This window comes from Lissotriton helveticus, chromosome 4_2 (assembly GCF_964261635.1).
Source record: "Lissotriton helveticus chromosome 4_2, aLisHel1.1, whole genome shotgun sequence".
In the NCBI taxonomy this organism is placed as follows: Eukaryota; Metazoa; Chordata; class Amphibia; order Caudata; family Salamandridae; genus Lissotriton; species Lissotriton helveticus.
The window spans coordinates 126,515,473-126,538,173 of record NC_136064.1 but is presented as its reverse complement, the minus strand read 5'-3'; the positions used below and the strand labels follow the sequence as shown (position 1 = coordinate 126,538,173).

Sequence of the window (22,701 nt, the reverse complement as noted above, 5' to 3'; positions counted from 1 at the left end):
TATGAGGTCACGGTTGTTCCACCAGGGATTCCTGCAAAACTTTTAGTGTGGAGGATTTCATACACTTTTTTCTTCCAGGGCAATAGTTGTGTGTGAGTGAGAAAATAACCACCTGTCTGAGGGACTCTAGGTGGGATTTTGAGTCCAGGGAGTGAGTGCACTCTCCCTTAGAGATCATTCCAACACTTCCTCCTGTGAGTGCCTGTTGTCAGATACAGCATTCACTCTTGCAACAACTCTCTCTAACATTTGTCTTTTCTGGGTAATAGTTGTACAAGGGCACCTACAACTATAGCTCTATTGTAATTATTTCCTCAGCATAGCAGTTAATTATGCATGTGAAAATCGGGGGTACCTTTTTCCAGACATGGGGCAGACAAAAAAATAGTCTTACAAATATCAAGATTAGTTGAGGTAACCAAAAAAATAATAAAGAAGAAGGAAAATGCAACAAATACATCATTTTTTCTTGCAGCTACAAATGAGAAAGGTAAATGTCTAATGTGTGAAAATATATGTGCTTTATAGTGTGACTGCAAGTTAATCACTCCATTACTACACTCCTGCCAGGATCTCAAGGACAGATAACTGTTGATGGAGTATTGTCCAATAGCAGGCAATTGCACACTGGGAATGTAGAAGACATGCTGGTCAGATGATAAAATGTCTGTCAAGGCGATGGTTTTTTTCCTTTGCAGGTATAATTTAGGCACTAAAACCTCCAACAACATGATGAGCGGATCGAAACTTCCATCATGGAGGACAGATGGAAAAATGCCAAGATAGAGGTCCGCCATCTAAGATCGCCAATAAATTGGCCATTGTGAGATGGCAAAACATTGCTGAACAGATGTGGCTCATAGATGACTACAGGCAGTAAACAGGTGTAGGGTGGCGATGGTGGGCATGTGGGAAAAAAGGGTGGGTGTTTAAAGAAAGAGAAGGGTGAGCGGAAGGAATAGAGTGGGAGGGACTGTCCTCACTGTTGTGGTAATTCCGTTGCTAGACGTTCTTTAAAATATTTATTAAAAAACAATGTAGACCTAAAATGAGTCTGCAGAACTGGGTGGTTACACTGCATCACTGCAAAGTACCACAATATATCATTAGAACTAATATTATCATGCATTTTACTAGTACATTTTAAAGCTGTGTTTACATATTATAACATGCACATTGGGAATACGTAAATAGTGGAAAGAGGGCTATCCTATTCTCCATGGATTAATAGCCACTATATACCTGATCCATCTATTTATGGGTATTCACGGATACATACAGAGTTAGAACAGACACGCTTTAAATTATTTGAGAAAAAAGATTATAATTTTTTTGTAAGATTTAAATGTTCTTCCCAGATGCACACAGATTCAATTACAAGGTTTTGACTGAGACACAATCCATTTGACTTTGGAGTAAAGGACAAGTGGATATTAAGTAAATCAGAACCTCCCAGAGCTAAGGCAAAGTGGTCGAAGCAAAATCAAAGGCAAGTTGTCAAGCAGTGAGGAGAGGCAGAGAGCAGAGCACCACTGGTGTCAGCAGCGATGGGGCCAACAAAGGAGTAACCGAAGAAGTTTGATGCAGGACAGGGACAACCTATTCCTTTCCTCACTGTAGACGTTATATCTATCAATTAGGATTCACATGTACATGAAACAAGTATTTCTTTACAAGCATGAACAAGTATTACACTACTGTAATCTATCACATCAAACAATTGATTAACTGTCCTAGGAAACACCTGCAGCTCCTTGATGACATAGTCAGCCTCACTAGCCGCTATATGTATCAAGCTATTTAGCATTCGCAAAGGCCGAAATTCTGCGAATTTCGGCCTTTGCGAATGCTAAATAGACAAATGGAATGTATCAAACAAGTTTGATGCAAAATAAGGATTAGCAAAATTTGCTAATCCTTATTTTGCGATTGCACTTAAGGAATTGCAAATTTTGCGATTCCTTAAATGCAATGTATCAAACAAATAAAATGCAAAAAATGCCATTAAGGAGTAGCAAATTACCACCAACTTCTAGTTGGTGGTAATTTGCGAATTCTTATCAAAAATCTTTTTTGATAAAAACCAAAGGTGCCATATGACGCCCATACATGCCCTTAGGGCATGTATGTGCGCCATATGCCCCCAAATGTCTTTTTCAGGGGTGCAGCAGGGTGTTCTTGAGACACCCCTGCACCCTTGGAAACATCCCTAATTTGCGATCAGCAAAGTGCTAATTGCAAATTGCACTTTCATTCCTATGGGCCTCCTGGCCCATGGAAATGAAGGGGTAATTTGCGATTGACAATTTGCTAATCTCAAATTAAGGAATGCTAAGGAATCGCTATTGGAAAGCGATTTTGTACATACATACCGTTTTGCATTTCCTAAATAGCGATTCCTTAAAATTCGCTATTTAGGAAATGCAAAATGGTTTGTTGATACATATAGCGGTTAGTGCTTTCCTTATAAATCTCTCATCCATACATAGATGGGGAAACTTAAAGCTCCCGTGCATGTAAAAAGTGGCTTCGAGGCATGCTGTCAGGATTAAATGGCCTCCATTTCTTAACAGTGATGAGACATTATTTAAAGCACTGCAAAACCCTTCTTTATCTGTCATGTGGACCTCCAAACAATGAGACAAAATCAGACAGTCAGCCTGAGGCAGGGTGATGTGAGACAAGGCGTTACATATAGTGGCATCATATTTAACAACATGCTTGATTATTCTTCGTAACTTATTTTGCTTCTCAGGCTATGCGTCACTAAAAACAAAATATAGAAAAATTTGAAATAAAATGTTATTATTGATTAAAACATATTTTTCTTACAAGTTAATGAATGTTTTTCAAAACTGTTTTGTATGAATATAAACAATCAGTTTGCAAAGGGAACATATATTTCGTTTACTTTTTCATCCTAAGTGTGCCATGTATGTCCAAACGTGGGTCCTGGGTTCCCTGTGCCACTGGATTCAAGCGTGCCTGACTGATGAGAGGTGATACCCTGAAACTTGTGCTAGGATGAGTTCTAACTGGAATGGCATGGGGAGCAAAAAACGATGGAATTAGGCCCAGATCTCTGTACTAAGGTGAATGTATGACATTGTAATATATATATATATATATATATATATATATATATATATATATATATATATATATATATATATATTACCTACTGGCGGTCGCCAGTAGGTATATATAGTTAGGATTTTTTCTCTATGGGTTTTTTGAAAATTCTATGTCTAATAACTTTGGCGTTTGTGGACGGAATTGGCTGAAATTTTCAGGAAAATGGCACATTTTGTTTCTGAGCAGCCCCTGAAAATTTTGGGGGGGTTCGTCAAGGGGGGGCCGAGAAAAAAGGGGGCTCCCAAAACGCGTTTTTCCCATGTTAATTTCCATAGGGCGGTTGGCCTCACTTTTAGCCCGAACGGCTGAATGGATTTGCACGAAACTTGGCAAAATTGTAGGGACTGGTAGCCCGATGTGCCTTTTGTAGGTCTCAATATATGTGCTTCAGTGGATTTTGAGAAATTAATGTTCAAAAAAAGATATATATCTGTAGCAGCGGACTGGGCAGCGCTCCGCTACGCGTACTTTTCGCGCAACGGAGCTTTGTGAAGCGAAGCTGATTGGTTCTCCGGCGTCTGTCAACATTCCAAACAGTCCGTAGCGGCCGCCATCTTGTCTCTCGGTAGGATCGAGAGACAAGAGGAGGCCAAAGCGAAGGGGCAAATGACCATAAGGGGGCATAGTACATTGTCGCTCACCCCCTAGGTTTGATGTGGAGGTTTTAAAAGGGCCCCGCGGGGCAAAAAAAAATAAACATAATAATAATCGAACAGCTGAATGGATTTGCACGAAACTTGGCAAAATTGTAGGGACTGGTAGCCCGATGTGCCTTTGCTAGATCTCAATATATGTGCTTCAGTGGATTTTGAGAAATTAATGTTCAAAAAAAGGTATATATCTGTAACAGCGGACTGGGCAGCGCTCCGCTACGCGTACTTTTCGCGCAACGGAGCTTTGTGAAGCGAAGCTGATTGGTTCTCCGGCGTCTGTCAACATTCCAAACAGTCCGTAGCGGCCGCCATCTTGTCTCTCGGTAGGATCGAGAGACAAGAGGAGGCCAAAGCGAAGGGGCAAATGACCATAAGGGGGCATAGTACATTGTCGCTCACCCCCTAGGTTTGATGTGGAGGTTTTAAAAGGGCCCCGCGGGGCAAAAAAAAATAAAAATAATAATAATCGAACAGCTGAATGGATTTGCACGAAACTTGGCAAAATTGTAGGGACTGGTAGCCCGATGTGCCTTTGCTAGATCTCAATATATGTGCTCCAGTGGATTTTGAGAAATTAAAGTTCAAAAAAAGGTATATATCTGTAACAGCGCACCGCTTCGCGTACTTTTCGCGTTACGGAGCTTTGCGAAGCGAAGCTGATTGGCTCTCCGGTGTCTGTAAACATTCCAAACAGTCCGTAGCGGCCGCCATCTTGTCTCTCGGTAGGATCGAACAGCTGAATGGATTTGCACGAAACTTGGCAAAATTGTAGGGACTGGTAGCCCGATGTGCCTTTGCTAGGTCTCAATATATGTGCTTCAGTGCATTTTGAGAAATTAACGTTCAGAAACAAGATATATATCTGTAACAGCGCTCCGCTTCGCGGAGATAAAATTATATGTGTATTACCTAGCTGTTGCTAACACCAGTTAGCGACGGCTAGTAGAAGATAGCGACCATCTTGGGCCCCACTTTGCATGTGAGTGATATTTATCACTAATGACATGCAAAGTGGGCATGCCAAGATGTTAGCGACTGGAAACAGTCGCTAACATCGCTATCTCCTATTATCAACTTTTGGAAATATTCGAGATAAGGGCGAATATCTCCAAAAGCTACCACCTGCCCTGAGCAGTTCTTAGCCATGTTATCCAATGGGAGGTGGATAACATGGCTAAGAGCATTAGCTCGGTAATGCATGAATATCGCTGAGTTTTCAGCGATATTAATGCATTGCGGTCGTTTTTTGTCGTATTTCCGATAAACCTTGATAATAGCAAGGTTTATCTGCGATAATTTCTGACGGTAAAAAAATCGTTGCTAAGCATCGTTAGGGATAAATATCGCTTAACTTTGGTAATATGCCCCAACGTCTGTTAACGTTCGATTCGAAGGAAATCAGGAAGTGTTGAAAAACATTGTCTGCGCCATCTTGTCTTTTTTCAAATGCCACACTTTTGTCGTGCACGGCAGCCATTTTAGATGCCTTGACCAGACCCACTCTGTGCACGCTGTCGATCCTTAGCATGGCTCCCCACCCTCGCAAGCATCTCCCCCAGGCAGTGGTCACCCCCGCTCTCTGTCTTATGCATGGGTAATAAACCTCCCCCATCTGCACTGCTGTTCCCTGAGAATCACACCCTGTGCCCGCCCGACACCTCCCTTTCGCCCTATTCACTACCGCACCCTCTGACACTCCTTTTCCTCTGTGTCCGATTGTCCAGGCTGGTCCTAGGGTATCAGCTAGCCCTGCAGATGTAGTTTATGGCCACAGCTGTAAAGAATCACCCCTCTTCAAAGGAGTTATAGTAGATCAAGGCCCACACTCGATGAGATCCGTCACAGCAGAAGCGTTGCTATTATCTGAAAACCATCCTGTATTGTGATTGGGGAGGGGACCGAGCCTGAAGCGGTAGATTCCAGGGATGACTGTTTGTACATCAAAGTTTTTACAATTATGTGTCACATTAAAAATATATAGCACTCCGACAAAGTAGTAAGATTATAAAACTTTAATAATTTATAAATATATACAAGAAAACAAAAATAGTAATAACATATAAACATTTTTAGGGAAAAACAACGAAGTAGCGGTCGGCTGTGCGAATAGTCCCAACGCAGCACAACGTCCAGATTTCCGGCGTGGGGCGTCGCGGGGGGTGGGTCATCAGTAGCAAACTGTTGTGCGAATAGTTCCAAGGCAGCAGAACGCGCCGAAATCTAGATGACACGAAAGTGATGTCTAGTAAGTTGCCACCCAGCAAATAACGGCATGGGGCGTCGCGGGGGGTGGGTCATCAGTAGCAAACTGTTGCGCGAATAGTTCCAAGGCAGCAGAACGATGGCACCAAGGTGATGTCCAGTAAGTTGCCGCACTGGTTTTGGTATCCTACAATGCTGCTCCGAATAACGGCGTGGAGCGCCCCGGGGGAGGCGGCGTGAACGGGCCTCTCCAGGTGGAGTGTCATCTGTTGTAGTGGGGCGCCCCTTTACCGTTTCAGTTGCCATTCCGTCCGTTTTTGGTCCACTGTGTCAAAAGCCGCAATTCAGCTGAGTTGCGCCCACTCTTGCGGTGCAGCGATAGGCGGCTGTCACAGGACTCTCAAAATGGCGGCAGGCTGTTTCCTTTTTGGGCCTGGTCCACTGAAATGGCCCTGGGACACCTTGGAAATCGGACGCTTGTCTGCTAGGTCTTGGACCCCATTCTCGAAAGCGTCCCCTCCGCCTTGAGAATTCATCAAAAGTTTTGGGGGCTCCGACTCCTGCAGGCTTCTGGTGGGGAGCGGCTGCCATGATTGCTCGCGGAATGACCACGACGGAGCCACGAGATGGTGGTGCTTTCATGCTGACGCCAGCTTCAGTCTGAAACATCCAGAAACAAGGTGGGGCTTTCATCGTTTGGGAAAAAAAAAAAGTTTTCATCCTATGAAAAGTGTTGTTTTTAGGTCACATGATCATGCCTTCCATCATTAGGAAACCAAAAGTAAAATGAACCAATGAAAAGTTTTATAAACAAGTCACATGACCTGTTATGCGGCATAGGGTATAAAATGCGGAGAAAATACGTTGGCACGTGAGGCGGCGTCAGTAGCGGACCGATGTGCGAATAGGCCGAAGGCAACACAACGCGCCAAGATCCGGATGGCACCGAGGTGGTGTCCAGCAAGTTGCAGCACTGGTGTGGCCATCCTACAATGCTGAAAGTCGGCGTGGGGCGCCCCGTTGGCCTGTGAGTTTGCGTCAGTAGCGGACCGATGTGCGAATAGGCCGAAGGCAGCACAACGCGCCAAGATCCGGATGGCACCGAGGTGGTGTCTAGTAAGTTGCCGCACTGGTGTGGCTATCCAACAATGCTGAAAGTCGGCGTGGGGCGCCCCGTTGGCCTGTGAGTTTGCGTCAGTAGCGGACCGATGTGCGAATAGGCCGAAGGCAGCACAACGCGCCAAGATCCGGATGGCACCGAGGTGGTGTCTAGTAAGTTGCCGCACTGGTGTGGCCATCCTACAATGCTGAAAGTCGGCGTGGGGCGCCCCGTTGGCCTGTGAGATGGCGTCAGTAGCGGACCGATGTGCGAATGGGGCCAAAGGCAGCGCAACAATATTTTCTGATTTGAAGACACCACAAGGCGCTGAGATGCCAAGATCCGGATGGCACCGAGGTGGTGTCTAGCAAGTTGTGGCACTGGTGTGGCCATCGTACAATGGTAAAAGTCGGCGTGGGGCGCCCTGTTGGCCTGTGAGATGGTGTCAGTAGCGGACTGATGTGTGAATGGGGCCAAAGGCAGCGCAACAATATTTTCTACTATATTTTCGGAGTAGAAGACACCACAAGGCGCTGAGATGCCAAGATCCGGATGGCACCGAGGTGATGTGTAAGTTGCGGACCGATGTGCGAATGGGGCCAAAGGCAGCTCAACAATATTTTCTGAAGAGAATACACCACAAGGCGCTGAGATGCCAAGATCCGGATGGCACCGAGGTGATGTCTAAGTTGCGGACCGATGTGCGAATGGGGCCAAAGGTAGCGTAACAAGATTTTCTGTATGGAAGATACCACTAGGCGTTGAGATGCCAAGATTCGGATGGCACCGAGGTGATGTCTAGCAAGTTGTGCCACTGGTGTGGCCATCGTACAATGGTAAAAGTCGGCGTGGGGCGCCCTATTGGCCTGTGAGATGGTGTCAGTAGCGGACTGATGTGCGAATGGGGCCAAAGGCAGCGCAACAATATTTTCTGACTGACACCACAAGGCGCTGAGATGCCAAGATCCGGATGGCATCGAGGTGATGTCTAAGTTGCGGACTGATGTGCGAATGGGGCCAAAGGCAGCGTAACAATATTTTCTGTATGGAAGATACCACTAGGCGTTGAGATGCCAAGATTCGGATGGCACCGAGGTGATGTCTAGCAAGTTGGTGTGGTCATCCTACAATGCTGAAACTCGGCGTGGGTCACCCCATTAGCCTGTGAGATGGCGTCAGTAGCGGACCGATGTGCGAATAGGCCGAAGGCAGCACAACGCGCCAAGATCCGGATGTCACCGTGGTGGTTTCATAGTTGAGAGGCACTTCATCTGCAGTGGGGCGCCGAGATCCGGATGGCACCGAGGTGATGTCTAGCAAGTTGCTGTACTTGTGTGGTCATCCTACAATGCTGAAACTCGGCGTGGGTCGCCCCATTAGCCTGTGAGATAGCTGTTCTTTGGATTTGGGCCTGGTCCACTAAAATGGCCCTGGGACACCTAAGAACTCGAACGCTCGATTTTTTTTTCCTTTCCTGTACATGCAAAAAAAGGTAAATGCCCGGTATGTTACACGCTTCATCTGCCACGATGAACTCTCCAGAGGAACCGAAAAAATATATAGTTGTGGTAACTATACCATGCATCGTCATATGGAGAGGTGGCACCAATTAATTATAGTGCTGCATAAAAGAGAGATTTGGAGGAGAACCCCTGACCTGCTAGTACATTCATCAAAGAAGTGGCACTGAGAGCTTCAGAGGCAAGGGAAACGGTCCCAAATATTTAGAAGAACTTTGGAAAGATTAAAATGACATGTTTAGATTGTGGTAAATTAATTTCATGTGGGCAGATGAGTGTTACTCTAATAAATACAGCATATGAACATCATCATAGTCGATGGTTGGTAGAGACATTTTGACTATATCCTGGACCTGCCCGTCCTCGCCCAAAATGGCGCCGGAATAAATGGGACTCGTAACTCCTTGTTGTGTACTGGTTGCAGAACCTTGAAATCACGAGATACGTATGCAGTTTTGAAGCACATGGCGGGCGGGGACGAGAATTGATTGAATATTTCGACATCCCTATTGATATTAAGTTCTGATGTGTTATTGATTACTGTACTGTTGAAAATTCGAATTAACGTCACCCATGGTACTTGCCCGCAAATGTATATCTAGATAATTTTATTGTAACTGGCCCTGTCGTATTTTAATTATAAAATGTACGTCCACCGATTCCGTAACTGTTAGACACCTTAGTTTTTGCAACCTAATGGCCCGCCCGTTACGTTCCTCTACAGTGTAAATGTCTATTCATCATATACGATTACAGTTTGCTCCGTGGCAGGCCCACGTGGTTATAGGCTCGTATTTGTATAATGAAATTTTCACAATAAAGGTTTTTAAAAGAAAACATGGTAGTAGTGTATACATTGGTAAAGTTTTTAATAATAGTCACTGTTTTAGAATCATTAAAAGGCAAGTGAAATAAAGCAGACCAATTACATGAAGGGTAAAAGGTATAATACGAAGGAACGCAGTAAAGATAAATGGTCAAGGGCTGTTGTGTTTTCTATTCCTGCAACATAAAGTGATCGATAAGAATCTCATATTCAGGCGTATCGGCGACTAAGACAGCAGGTCGACCCTCTTTTGCTCAACGGCTCCGTCATGGGACGAAGAAACGCTCTTTTTCTCGAAAAAAGAATATATTTTACTTGCAGGACAGTTGTAAAATTTCCGGGAAAGTACATTAGCCTGGAACATTATAACATATATTTAAGAGAAAATAATGTTCGGAAGTAATTAAAAGCGTAATTTTTAGGTGATATGACCAAGGCTTTCATCATTAGAATAAGAAAAGTAAAATGAACCAATGAAAAGTTTTATTAACAAGTCACATGACTTGTTATGCTTACGTTACGCGCTGCGCGCCCCGGATGACTTCCGGATGCGCTAACGCGGCGCGTCATATGACGCATTACGCGACAACGCAGGTCCAGAATATAGTCAAAATGTCTCCACCAACCAGCGGTCGAAACACAACCCCTTTCAGCAGGCTAAATAGTTCTGTTAAATGACAACAGAAGGGACAGGCAACAAGAACCATCAGTCAAAGAGGGGAGGGCTAGTTCTTCTCTACCGGGTTACATTGGGGCGCTACCGGAACTGATCGAATTGGTAGTCTACAGTGTTTCTGGATGTTTCAGACCGAAGCTGGGGTTAGCATGAGAGCAGCACCATTTCGTAGCTCCGTTGTGGCCATTCCGCAACCAATCATGGCAGCCGCTCTTTATCGTTATTTTGGGCGGGGTGGGTGGCGGAGCCGAGCTGTTTTGCAGCCATCATTGTGTGGAGTTCAGTTCATCTCACTAGTTTTGTATTTGTCATGAGGGGTTGTTCCTAATGTTTCTATTTTAGCGAGGTCAAAAAGAGATCCCATTAGTGGCCTACTGATTTTGCTCGATTCCTTTTCTTTTTTTTTACACGATTTTTCGTTATCTGCAAAGACTAAACAGAGTATTGCGACTCTGTGTTTGTTTGTAAATAGAGAATGAACCAAAGAGAACTAATTCTAAAACAGTAAATACTTGGATAACAATCAATCAAATGGAGAGAGAAGCAGGCACGACAGATTACAACGGGGGCAAAGGCCTGCGTTAACTACCTTTCACTATCTGCAAAGAGAGAGTACTCCTAATAGAAATGAGGGGGGGGGGGGCACCATTCAAAGTAGATCAGTGTGCATAAACACGAAAATGTTTTCACTTACCACGTACTTGACATTCGACAGCTTATGATATTTGCTATTAAAAAACCATTGAAATTCACTGAAAAAACCATAGGTTATAGACCATATATAGTTAGGAATTAGCATTTACAAAACCTTGAAAATTCACTGAAAAAACCATAGGTTATAGACCATATATAGTTAGGAATTAGCATTTAAAAAACCTTATTTTACTCACACAAAACCATTGAAATTCCATATATAGTTAGTTGCACTAACTATATATTGCGCACCCGCAATCCACTGCTGATCATGTCACATATTACATCATTCATGACATGGTCAGTGACATCACTGATGACATCACTGATGACATCTCAAATGACATCACTGATGACATCACTGATGACATCATCCAGTGACTGTGTGTTTCTGTAAAGTTTAAATATGTTTTAGATATTGAAAAATAAGGTTTTTTAAATGCTAATTCCTAACTATATATGGTCTATAACCTATGTTTTTTTCAGTGAATTTTCAAGGTTTTGTAAATGCTAATTCCTAACTATATATGGTCTATAACCTATGGTTTTTTCAGTGAATATATATATATATATATATATATATATATATATATATATATATTCACTGAAAAAAACATAGGTTATAGACCATATATAGTTAGGAATTTGCATTTACAAAACCTTGAAAATTCACTGAAAAAACCATAGGTTAGAGACCATATATAGTTAGCTGGACATTTTATTGACATAAAACCAATGAAATTCCATATATAGTTAGTTGCACTAACTATATATCGCGCACCCGCAATCCACTGCTGATGATGTCACATATTACATCATTCATGACATGGTCAGTGACATCACTGATGACATCACTGATGACATCTCAAATGACATCACTGATGACATCACTGATGACATCTTAAATGACATCACTGATGACATCATCTAGTGTCTGTGTGTTTTTGTAAAGTTTAAATATGTTTTACATATTGAAGAATGAGTGGATGTATGGAAGACTGAGTGTGTGTGTGGCTGGCTGGGAGGTGTGTGACTCTGTGCATATCAATGTGTACTCGTATCAGTGATTGTATAAGAGAGTAAGTATGTGTTAATATATGTGTGAAAAGTATGGTGTTCTGTGTTTAACTGTATAGATGAGGAAATCGAAGTGTGATTGATTCTTCACAGGACTGACTAGGTGTATGAGTGCATATGATAGTGTTGTAATAATGAGTGACTGTATGTATGAGTGATTGTATGGGTGAATGAGTGAATGTGTGTGTAGACGTAGGAATCAGTAGTGAGTGCGTATGTAGTAACTGGTATTGGTGTGTCATGATGTCATCAGTGATGTCATTTGAGATGTCATCAGTGATGTCATTTGAGATGTCATCAGTGATGTCACTGAAGTATGGTGTTCTGTGTTTAACTGTATAGATGAGGAAATGGAAGTGTGATTGATTCTTTACAGGACTGACTAGGTGTGTGAGTAACTCCATGGATGAGTGGCAGTGTGTGAGTGTCTGCATAGGTGTATGAGTGCATATGATAGTGTTGTAATAATGAGTGACTGTATGTATGAGTGATTGTATGGGTGAATGAGTGAATGTGTGTGTAGACGTAGGAATCAGTGAGTGCGTATGTAGTAACTGGTATTGGTGTGTCATGATGTCATCAGTGATGTCATTTGAGATGTCATTTGAGATGTCATCAGTGATGTCATCAGTGATGTCACTGACCATGTCATGAATGATGTAATATGTGACATCATCAGCAGTGGATTGCGGGTGCGCGATATATAGTTAGTGCAACTAACTATATATGGAATTTCATTGGTTTTATGTCAATAAAATGTCCAGCTAACTATATATGGTCTCTAACCTATGGTTTTTTCAGTGAATTTTCAAGGTTTTGTAAATGCAAATTCCTAACTATATATGGTCTATAACCTATGGTTTTTTCAGTGAATTTCATTGGTTTTTTAAAAGCTAATATCTATAGCTGTAAAATATATTCTTTATTACGTGACGTATCACGTAGCCACGTGAGACGCCTCATGACGCGTCGCATAACCGTGTCGTATCGGCTCTGCAGCGCAAACAAAACCTGTAACGTAAGCGTGCCGGAGCACGCTTACAGATATATATATTTTTTTTAACCTTAATTAGACAAAATCCACACGTGCACATATCTTGAGGCCTTGCAAAGGCACATCAAACAAACAGTCCCTACAATTTTGCCAAGTTTGCTGGAAATCTATTCCCTTAATTTTTTTTTTACTGTTTCTCTTGGTTTTCCCCTTGTTACGCTTACCGGGACGCTACCCGGTACGCGAACCGGACGCTCCAAAAACACAAGATGGCGGACTCCCACTACGCTGCCGGTTAGCTGCCCGGTTCGTGTACCGGGAAGCGCCTCTACCGCGAAAAATCGCGGGGGACTTTAATATCCCCCTCATCAATCCTAGGGGGTCAGGAGGGGTTTACCTTGCCCCCTTTCCTTCATTTCCCCCTTCTTTTTTCACCACATCTTGTCTCTCGAACCTACCGAGAGACAAGATGGCGGCCGCTCCGGACTGTTTACAATGTTGACAGCTACGCTGCCGGTTACCTGCCCGGTTAGCTGCCCGGTGATCTGCCCGGTTCGCTGCCCGGTTCGCGTACCGGGACGCGCCTCTACGGCGTAAAATCGCCTTGCGGGGCACTTTAATATCCCCCTCATCAATCCTAGGGGGTCAGGAGTGGTCTACCTTGCCCCCTTTCCTTCATTTCCCCCTTTGTTTTTCACCACATCTTGTCTCTCGATCGTACCGAGAGACAAGATGGCGGCCGCTCCGGACTGTTTAGAATGTTGACAGACACCGGAGAGCCAATCAGCTTCGATTCGCGAAGTTCCGTTACACGTCAGGTACGCGAACCGGGGCGCTAACCGGAGCGCTGTCACAGATATATATATTTTTTTAAACGTTAATTTCTCGAAATCCACTGGAGCACATATATTGAGACATAGCAAAGGCACGTCGGGCAAACCATATCTACACTTTTGCCAAGTTTCATGTAAATCTATTCAGCCGTTCGAGCTAAAAGTGAGTCCAACCGCCCTATGGAAAAATGAATGGGAAAAACGCGTTTTGGGACCCCCCTTTTTTCTCGGCCCCCCCTTGACGAAACCCCCCCGAATTTTCAGGGGCTGCACAGAAACAAAATGTGCCATTTTCCTGAAAATTTCAGCCAATTCCATCCACAAACGCCAAAGTTATTAGACATAGAATTTTCCCGTGTTGCTAGCGTTTTTTGCCTGCAATTTGTGCTTGTTCTTAGGTTTCTGGACGTCCTCCGTCCTGTTTCCCGCCTCCCTCGCCGCCCCCCGCTTCCCGCCACCACCGCCGCCCCCGCCCCTTTTTCTTCTGTTCCCTCCCCGCTCCCGCCTCCCAGCTGCCCCGCCCACCCGCGCACTTCGCCTTAAATGGCGACCGTGCGAACGCGCAGCGTTGACGCGCAGCGGGCGCGCCGATTGTGCGCCAAAGGCGCGCCAAAGGTAAGCCCGTCTGCGCCCGTCCGCGCCTGGACCGCGACCAGCGCCAGGACCCCTGGCCCCCACCGACGGAAGCCGTCCCGACGAACCTACACCACCGCCGATCTCATCGAACTCAACACCGGCCGCATCCCAGGATGTCACCGAGCCGCCCCGAAGCACACCCACGGACCCTTCAGCTGCCACGCCTGCAAGTTCACCTGCATCCGGACCTTCCCTGCACCCACCAAGCCGAACACCAGCAGCAACCACCTCAAGTGCATCCTGCTCAACACCCGCTCCGTCCACAGACACGCCGTAGAACTCTGGAACCTCCTCGACACCACCGCCCCTGATGTTGCCTTCCTCACCGAGACCTGGATGAACGCCTCCTCAGCCCCAGACATCGCCATCGCCATCCCAGAGGGCTACAAGATCATCCGGAGGGACCGCACCGCCAACCAGACGGGAGGAGGCATCGCCATCATCCACAGAGACACCATCCGCATCACAACCAACACCGACGACACCCTAACCACCGCTGAACACCTGCACTTCCAGATCCACACCAACCCGAAGACCACCCTCAGAGGCACCCTGATCTACCGACCCCCGGGACCACGCACACGATTCAGCGAGGACATCACCGACTTCATCAGCCCGCATGCCCTCCCCTCCGCCGACTACATCCTCCTGGGGGACCTCAACTTCCACCTGGAAAACAACAGCGACCGCAACACCATCAGCCTGCTCGACAACCTCGCCAACCTCGGACTCAAGCAGCTGGTGTCCACCCCCACCCACCTCGCCGGACACACACTCGATGCCGTCTTCTCATCCAGCAAAGACGTCACCTTCAGCCACGCAACAGGACTCCACTGGACGGACCACAGCTGCGTCCACTTCACCTTCAGTAGAACGACAATCCACCACCACCAGCAACAGGTTGCCCGAAGAAGCTGGAACAAGATCACAGCCGACCAGCTCACTGCTTCCCTGAGCCAGCACCCTCCCGCCAGCTCAGCGAACCCCAGCCAAGCGGCCGACAACCTCACGAAGTGGATCAACAACTGCGCGGACGAACTCGCCCCTCTGCGCACCCCACCCAGCAGACCCTGCAGCAGAAAAACACCATGGTTCACCGACGAACTCAAGAGCTCCAAGAAGAACTGTCGAGCCCTCGAGAAAGTCTGGAGAAGGGAACCAACTACGGACAACATGACCACCCTCAAACTCGCCACCCGGAAACACCACCAACTGATCCGCGCCACCAAGAAAAATACATACAAGGACCGACTGGACAACAACGCACACAACTGCAAGGAACTCTTCAACATCGTGAAAGAGCTCTCCAACCCCAACGCCGGAAACAATGACATCACCCCGACGCAAGACCTCTGCAACTCCCTCGCGTCCTACTTCCACAACAAGATCACGGACATACACAACAGCTTCAGCAACCAACCTACGCAAGCCACAACCGCAACAACGCCACCCACCACCACCCTCCGCGCCTGGAGTCCGATCAGCACCGAAGACACCATCCGCACAATGAACGCCATCCACTCCGGATCTCCGACTGACCCCTGCCCTCACCACGTCTTCAACAAGGCCGACGCTGTCATCGCACCCCACCTGCGGGACATCATCAACACCTCCTTCGACACCGCCACCTTCCCTGAGAGCTGGAAGCACGCCGAACTCAGCGCTCTTCTCAAGAAACCCACAGCAGACCCCACCGACCTCAAGAACTACCGTCCCATCTCGCTACTCCCGTTCCCGGCCAAAGTCATCGAGAAGACCGTCAACAAACAGCTGGCCGCCTTCCTCGAGACAAATGGATCCCTCGACCCCTCTCAGTCGGGCTTCCGAGCGAACCACAGCACCGAGACCGCCCTCATCGCTGCCACCGACGACATTCGAACTCTGATGGACAACGGAGAAACAGCGGCCCTCATCCTCCTGGACCTCTCCGCGGCCTTCGACACTGTATGCCACCGCACCCTAGTACAGCGCCTCGGCAACATCGGAATCCAGGACAAGGCACTGGAATGGATCACCTCTTTCCTCGATGGAAGAACACAGAAAGTCCACCTACCACCGTACAAGTCAGAGGCGACCAAAGTCATCTGCGGCGTCCCTCAAGGATCCTCACTGAGCCCCACCCTCTTCAACGTCTACATGAGCCCCCTCGCGGCCATCGCACGCCAGCACAACCTGAACATCATCTCCTACGCCGACGACACCCAGCTGATCCTCTCCCTGACCAACGACCCCGCCACCGCCAGAGCCAACCTGCACGAAGGGATGAGAGATGTAGCCGAATGGATGACGACCAGCCGCCTGAAGCTGAACTCGGACAAGACGGAGGTCCTCATCCTGGGCTCCTCGCCCTCCGCCTGGGACGACTCCTGGTGGCCCCCCGCCCTGGGCACCGCACCCAAACCGACAGACCATGCACGCAACCTGGGCTTCATCCTGGACTCCTCCCTCTCCATGACCAGACAAGTAAACGCCGTCTCCTCGTCCTGCTTCAACATCCTGCGCATGCTACGTAAGATCTTCCGGTGGATCCCCACCGAGACGAGGCAGACGGTCACCCAGGCCCTCGTCACCAGCCGACTGGACTACGGCAACGCCCTCTACGCCGGAACCACCGCCAAGCTCCAGAAGAGACTGCAGCGGATCCAGAACGCCTCAGCCAGACTCATCCTCGACATTCCCCGACGCAGCCACATCTCCGGACACCTGAGAGATCTACACTGGCTCCCGGTCAACAAGAGAATCACCTTCCGCCTCCTCACCCACGCGCACAAAGCCCTACACGACCAAGGCCCCAGCTACCTCAACAACCGGATCAACTTCTACACTCCCAAGCGCCTCCTCAGATCGACCAACCACGCCCTCGCCGCCGTCCCCCGCATCCGAAGAACGACAACAGGAGGAAGGTCCTTCTCCTACCTGGCCGCCAAGACCTGGAACTCACTACCGACCGACCTGCGCCTCACCCAAGACCACCTCTCCTTCAGGAAGAAGCTCAAGACCTGGCTGTTCGAGCAGTAGCGGCACCCCCCTCCCACCCAGCGCCTTGAGACCCTACGGGTGAGTAGTGCGCTATATAAATGACTTGATTGATTGATTGATTGCGAATTTTCAGAAATCCCATAGAGAAAAAATCCTAACTATATATACCCACTGGCTATCGCCAGTAGGTAATATTAAGCATGGGCGTAAAATCCGTTACGCTCGCGGATTTTTCGTATTTTCGGAGAATCCGCAATCCGCGAACTCTCGCGGATGTGGCGAGAATACGCAAATCCGCGCGAAGCGGATTTTTTGTTTGTGTTCGCACTGCTCGCGGTCAATCTCGCAACAATCTCGCACTCGCGAAAGTACAAAAATTACAAGGGGAGGGGTAAAGGAAGTGGCCCAGTCTCCAACTTCCTGTTCCTGTCCAGCAAGCTCCTCCCATAGGGGTGGGGTGAAGGAAGTGCCCCAGTCTCCAACTTCCTGTTCCTGTCCAGCAAGCTCCTCCATTTCCTGGCCACTTTGATTTCGATCTTGACTGGGAAGGATTACTTTTTGTGGTTGCTGCTGGATATTTGCATTTGAGGCCTTTTGGATTACTTTTGGATTCAAAATTTGATTTCACAAACAAGTAAGTTGATGTTGTTTGTTTGTGGTGATTTTTGTGTGTGTTGCTTTTTTTTCGACTTTTTGGGGGGGAAAATCTGCAAGTTCGCGAGCTGAGGATGTTTTTGCTTGTGTTCGCACTGCTCGTGTCCCGCGCAGCAACAATCTCGCACTCGCGAAATTGTAAAAATTACAATTCTGCACATGAATTGAAAACCACCAGGCTTAGTAGTTATGGGTGCATGCATGATACGACTGTTTTCTTGAATTTTCTTTTTTAACATGATTCTGGCCAGGGCATGGATGGCATTGGATTGTGGTGATCTTTGTGTGTTTTACGACTTTTTGGGGTGGTGTTGGGGGCTTGCTATGTGGGTGGGGGCCATTTTATTGCCTGGTCCCGTGTGGGTGGGGGTCTAAGGGCCATTTTTAAGCCAGTTTGTGTGCTTTGTGCCATAGGCCTGCACCCAGTGTGCTCTGATGTCATCCATTATGCCCAGGGGGCCCAGAATCGGTCTGTTCGCGGATTTTGCTGGTTTTTCGCCACGTTCGCGCCGTGAGGCAACAATCTCGCACTCGCGAAATTGTAAAAATTGCAATTTTGCACCGGAAAACCACCAGCAGGCAGCATAAGCCTTCTGAAACTTGATGGATGGCATTGGATTGTGGTGATTTGATTAGTGTTGTGTTTTTTCACTTTTTGGAGTAGGGGTTGGGGGCTGGCTATGTTGGTGGTGGCCATTTTGAGGCATGGTCCTGGCCATGTGGATGGGGGGGTCAAGCGGCCATTTTGAAGGCAGGCAGTGAGCTTTGAGACATAGGCCTGCACCCATTGTGCCTTGCTTTCACCCATTGTGCCCAGGCGGAGTCAGGGGTACATGAAAGTACAACCCTCTCTGTGTGTGCTCTCTTGGATCAATGTTAAATTCCTGTTTCCCAAAAATTTAGCAAATCCTAATTTTGAAATTTCCATATTGTGTGGTGTGCACTGTGCACGTGTGTATTCATAAATGCCTACTTGCTAACTGTTTATTGAAGCGCTACATAAGCAACATATATTTACTGATGTTCCTCTGTCTTCGTTTGCTTTTAGGTGCACAAAACTCTGCATCATCGTTGAGCATTCAGTGCCAGGAAGAAGTCCTGCTGCGGCCTGTTGTTCCGACATCTGAAGAAGATGGCTCCAAAAAGAGGTGCCCGTAGGTCCTCTTGCAAGAAAGATGTCTCTACTAAGGAGAAGAAGCAAGTGGCACCACTTACCAAGGAGACTGGTGGCTCAACCAATACATTTTTTGGGGAAAAACAACAAAAAAAACAAAGGCCCACCATGAGTGCTGCACAGGTAGCCTGTTTAGTTGTTGAATCACCAACGACCAGTGATGTTGCTTCATCGCAAGAAAGTAGCAGCACACCATCAACACAGGTTGTAACTCTTCTCACAAGTACTATTCAACAACCAAAGCCGCAACAACAACTGCATGGGCTACTAGTACAAGCAGAAGTACATGCGCAAGGAGCTGTCCGAGAAGGAGCTGTCCGAGAAGGAGCTGTCCGAGAAGGAGCTGGCTGTGAAGGAGCTGGCTGTGAAGGAGCTGGCCGAGAAGGAGCTGGCCAAGAAGGAGCTGGCCGAGAAGGAGAAGGCCGAGAAGGAGAAGGCCGAGAAGGAGAAGGCCGAGAAGGAGAAGGCCGAGAAGGAGAAGGAGAAGGCCGAGAAGGAGAAGGCCGTGAAGGAGAAGGCCGAGAAGGAGAAGGCCGAGAAGGAGAAGGCCGAGAAGGAGAAGACCGAGAAGGAGAGGTCCATGGAGACTTGCAAGTAGAGGTCAGTGAAGATGCCCATGTAGCGGCGCATGGAGCGGTGCAAGTGCCCACAATGGTTGTTCTTCCAGACGTAGGGGCACAGGAGGAAATTGACTTTGGAGCCGGGGTATCATGTCAGGAAGACGAAGCCACTCCTCCTGATGATTCATTTTCTCCCAGCTCCCCAGCAAGGAAAAGATCAAGGAGGGTGTGTAGAAGTTCCTCTTCAAGCCCCGCTCCATCAGATGATGATCTGGATCTAGATTGGCAACCATCTCCGACATCTGAGAGGGAGGCACACCATGAGCTGCGAAAGGTATCAAATGTTAAAAGGAAGGGCCCCGGAAAGCTCATACTTATGGATCCGAACGTCGGACTTGATGAAGTGGTTCATTCTGATGTTGATGAACAGGATGACAGCAATGACCTAGTCATCACACACGTCATTCCAGCCACACCGGCCATGCAGCAGACAGACATTTATACCCTATCCCGACGTCATGCTGAGCGTGACCCTGGCGACGTGGCACTGGTAGCACCACCAACGCAGTCAAGTAGTACAACAAGTTCAACAAAACCTACAGCTCCCATATTTTCTCCCCGGAGGGGGACTCCATCCAGCTCGACTCCCTCAAGTAAGGTTGCTGCAATAATTGCACAACCCAGTAGATGTCTGCAAGGCTCATCCACCACTGCTTCATCTGGCATTGGCAGCAGTATCACCTCGTGCGGCAAAACCAGAAGTTTCCAGTCCCCAGTTTGGAACTTTTTTAGTGTCCATGAAAAGTATGATAACATAGCCGTTTGTTGCATTTGTAAGACTAGCGTTAGCCGTGGTAAGACTGGTACCAACTATGGAACCGGAGGCCAGATAGGTCATCTTGAAAGAAAGCACGCTGTCGAATGGTTTCCGCACCTAGCAAACGTCAAGGGAAAGCGATCCCAAAGGGCAAGTGGCCAAAATATACCCATACTAGGTGTTTCATCTGAAGATGACGGGGAGGTAGAAGAAGCGTCAGACATGTGTCCGGTTGCACCCAGTACCCCTGGCAGCACCACACCCTCCGGAACACATAGGAGGCACACTGAGAGTCTGGGAGACACACCAATGCGGAAAATGTCAACACTGATCAGAAGTGGGTCGAAGAAGGCATCAGCATCATCCCGTAAATTTGTCCAGCGCACCATTTCAGCCATGTTCTCATCAGATGTGCAATTTCAACGCAACCACCCAACTGTACGCCTGTATAACACTAAGCTGGCTAAAATGCTAGCGGTGGACCTTCTCCCTTTTTCGTTTGTCGAAGGTGTGGGTTTCCTTGAACTCGTGGCAACACTGGCCCCTTAATGGAAGGTTCCTAGCCGGTTCTATTTTGCCAGGGTTGCTGTTCCAGCACTACATAAAGAGGTGCTTGAGTTGGTGGGGGCAGCTTTGCAGAAGAGTGCTGTTCACACTATACACCTGACAACAGACATGTGGACCAGTTGCCAAGCCCTTGATTACATGTGCATCACTGCACACTGGGTCTCTTTTTCAGGAGTCATAAAACAGATAAATGCAGGTGGTGACTTGGTCGAGATTTTTAAGGGTGCTCGTAAACATGCAACATTAGCCATGTTTGGCATGGAGAAAAGTCATACTGCAGTCAACATTTTGGCTGACTTTAACAAAAAAGTCTCGCAATGGCTGCCCCCAAGAAAATGCAAGGTTGGTTATGTTTCTACAGATAATGGCAGCAATGTAGTTAAGGCCATGGAGGACGGTTTCTATTTCAGAGTGCCGTGTTTGGCGCACTGTATCAACCTTGTTGTGCAAAATTTTTTGAAAAAAGAACTTGCAGTCGACAAAACACTGACCATCTGCAGAAGAATATGCACACATTTCAACCATTCTTTTAAGGCCCGGAAGGAGCTGAGGCGCAAGCAAAATGAACGTAGAATGCCAGTGAAAGCACTTATCCAGGAGGTGGCAACACGTTGGAACTCAACCTTCTACATGCTTGAGCGTCTGCATGAGCTGTTTCCAGTAGTCAATGAGTATTTCTACAACCTGGGTGGTGATACAACAGAAATGATGCTAGCGGTGGAGCAATGGCAGCTAGTTAAAAGCCTGACAGACATGCTTCGTCCTTTTGAGGTCTTCACGCGTGACGTCAGCAGGGAGGACTGTTCTTTGAGCAAAGCTATCCCATTGTTGCTGAAGCTCGAGCACCAAGTCAAGGTGGTGTCTTCACAATTAAAGGACGTTGGAAAGAACGAAGCACATGAGTTGGCGCAGAGATTATTACAACGCCTAGTTAGCAATGAACGGCTTGTAAAAATCAAGAAACAACAGCACTACATTTGTGCTACTATTCTGGATCCAAGTTACAAAAAGCCATTGTTTGGCAAAGTAATAATTCCTTTTGAAACATCGGATGTTACAGAGTACAAAGGTTGGCTAGCTCAGTCAGCCATTCGTTTTGAAAGAGAGCGGAAGGAAACTGTAGGAGAAGACAGTACTACTAGTGAATCAGCAGGCCATCAGGCGTCCCAAAAAAGCACATCTGCATCTGTGCCTGTGGCAGAAGTGAGTGTCTTTTCCTCTGAGCCGTTAACCACACCAGCAACCGTATCATCTGAACCAGGCCCAGGCGATATGTCTGAAGCGGGTTGGCTAACTCAGCTAGGGTTTCCTTGTCCTAGAAAGGACACAGAAGTGCAAAATACAGGAATCCGGGAGGACATTCTTTCAATGGTGCAGGCCTATCTGGATGACTCAACAGAGGTCAATATTACTGAGGACCCATTGGCGTATTGGCATGGGAAAAGAAAAATATGGCGAGAGCTCACCAACCTGGCTATCAATTACTTGTCTTGCCCACTCGCAAGCGTGTCTTCAGAACGTGTTTTTAGTTCTGCTGGTGGCATTGTGACTTCCAAAAGGTCCCGCCTCTTGCCCGCAAATGTGGAGCGGCTCACCTTGATAAAGA

The 22,701-nt window shown here is 47.1% G+C and overlaps 1 pseudogene; it reads right to left on the bottom strand.

Moving 5' to 3' along the window:
* Positions 1-1,387: 1,387 nt before the first annotated feature.
* The window catches only part of LOC144752098 (nicotinamide N-methyltransferase-like), a 72,436-nt pseudogene continuing 51,122 nt past the window's right edge, over positions 1,388-22,701 (bottom strand).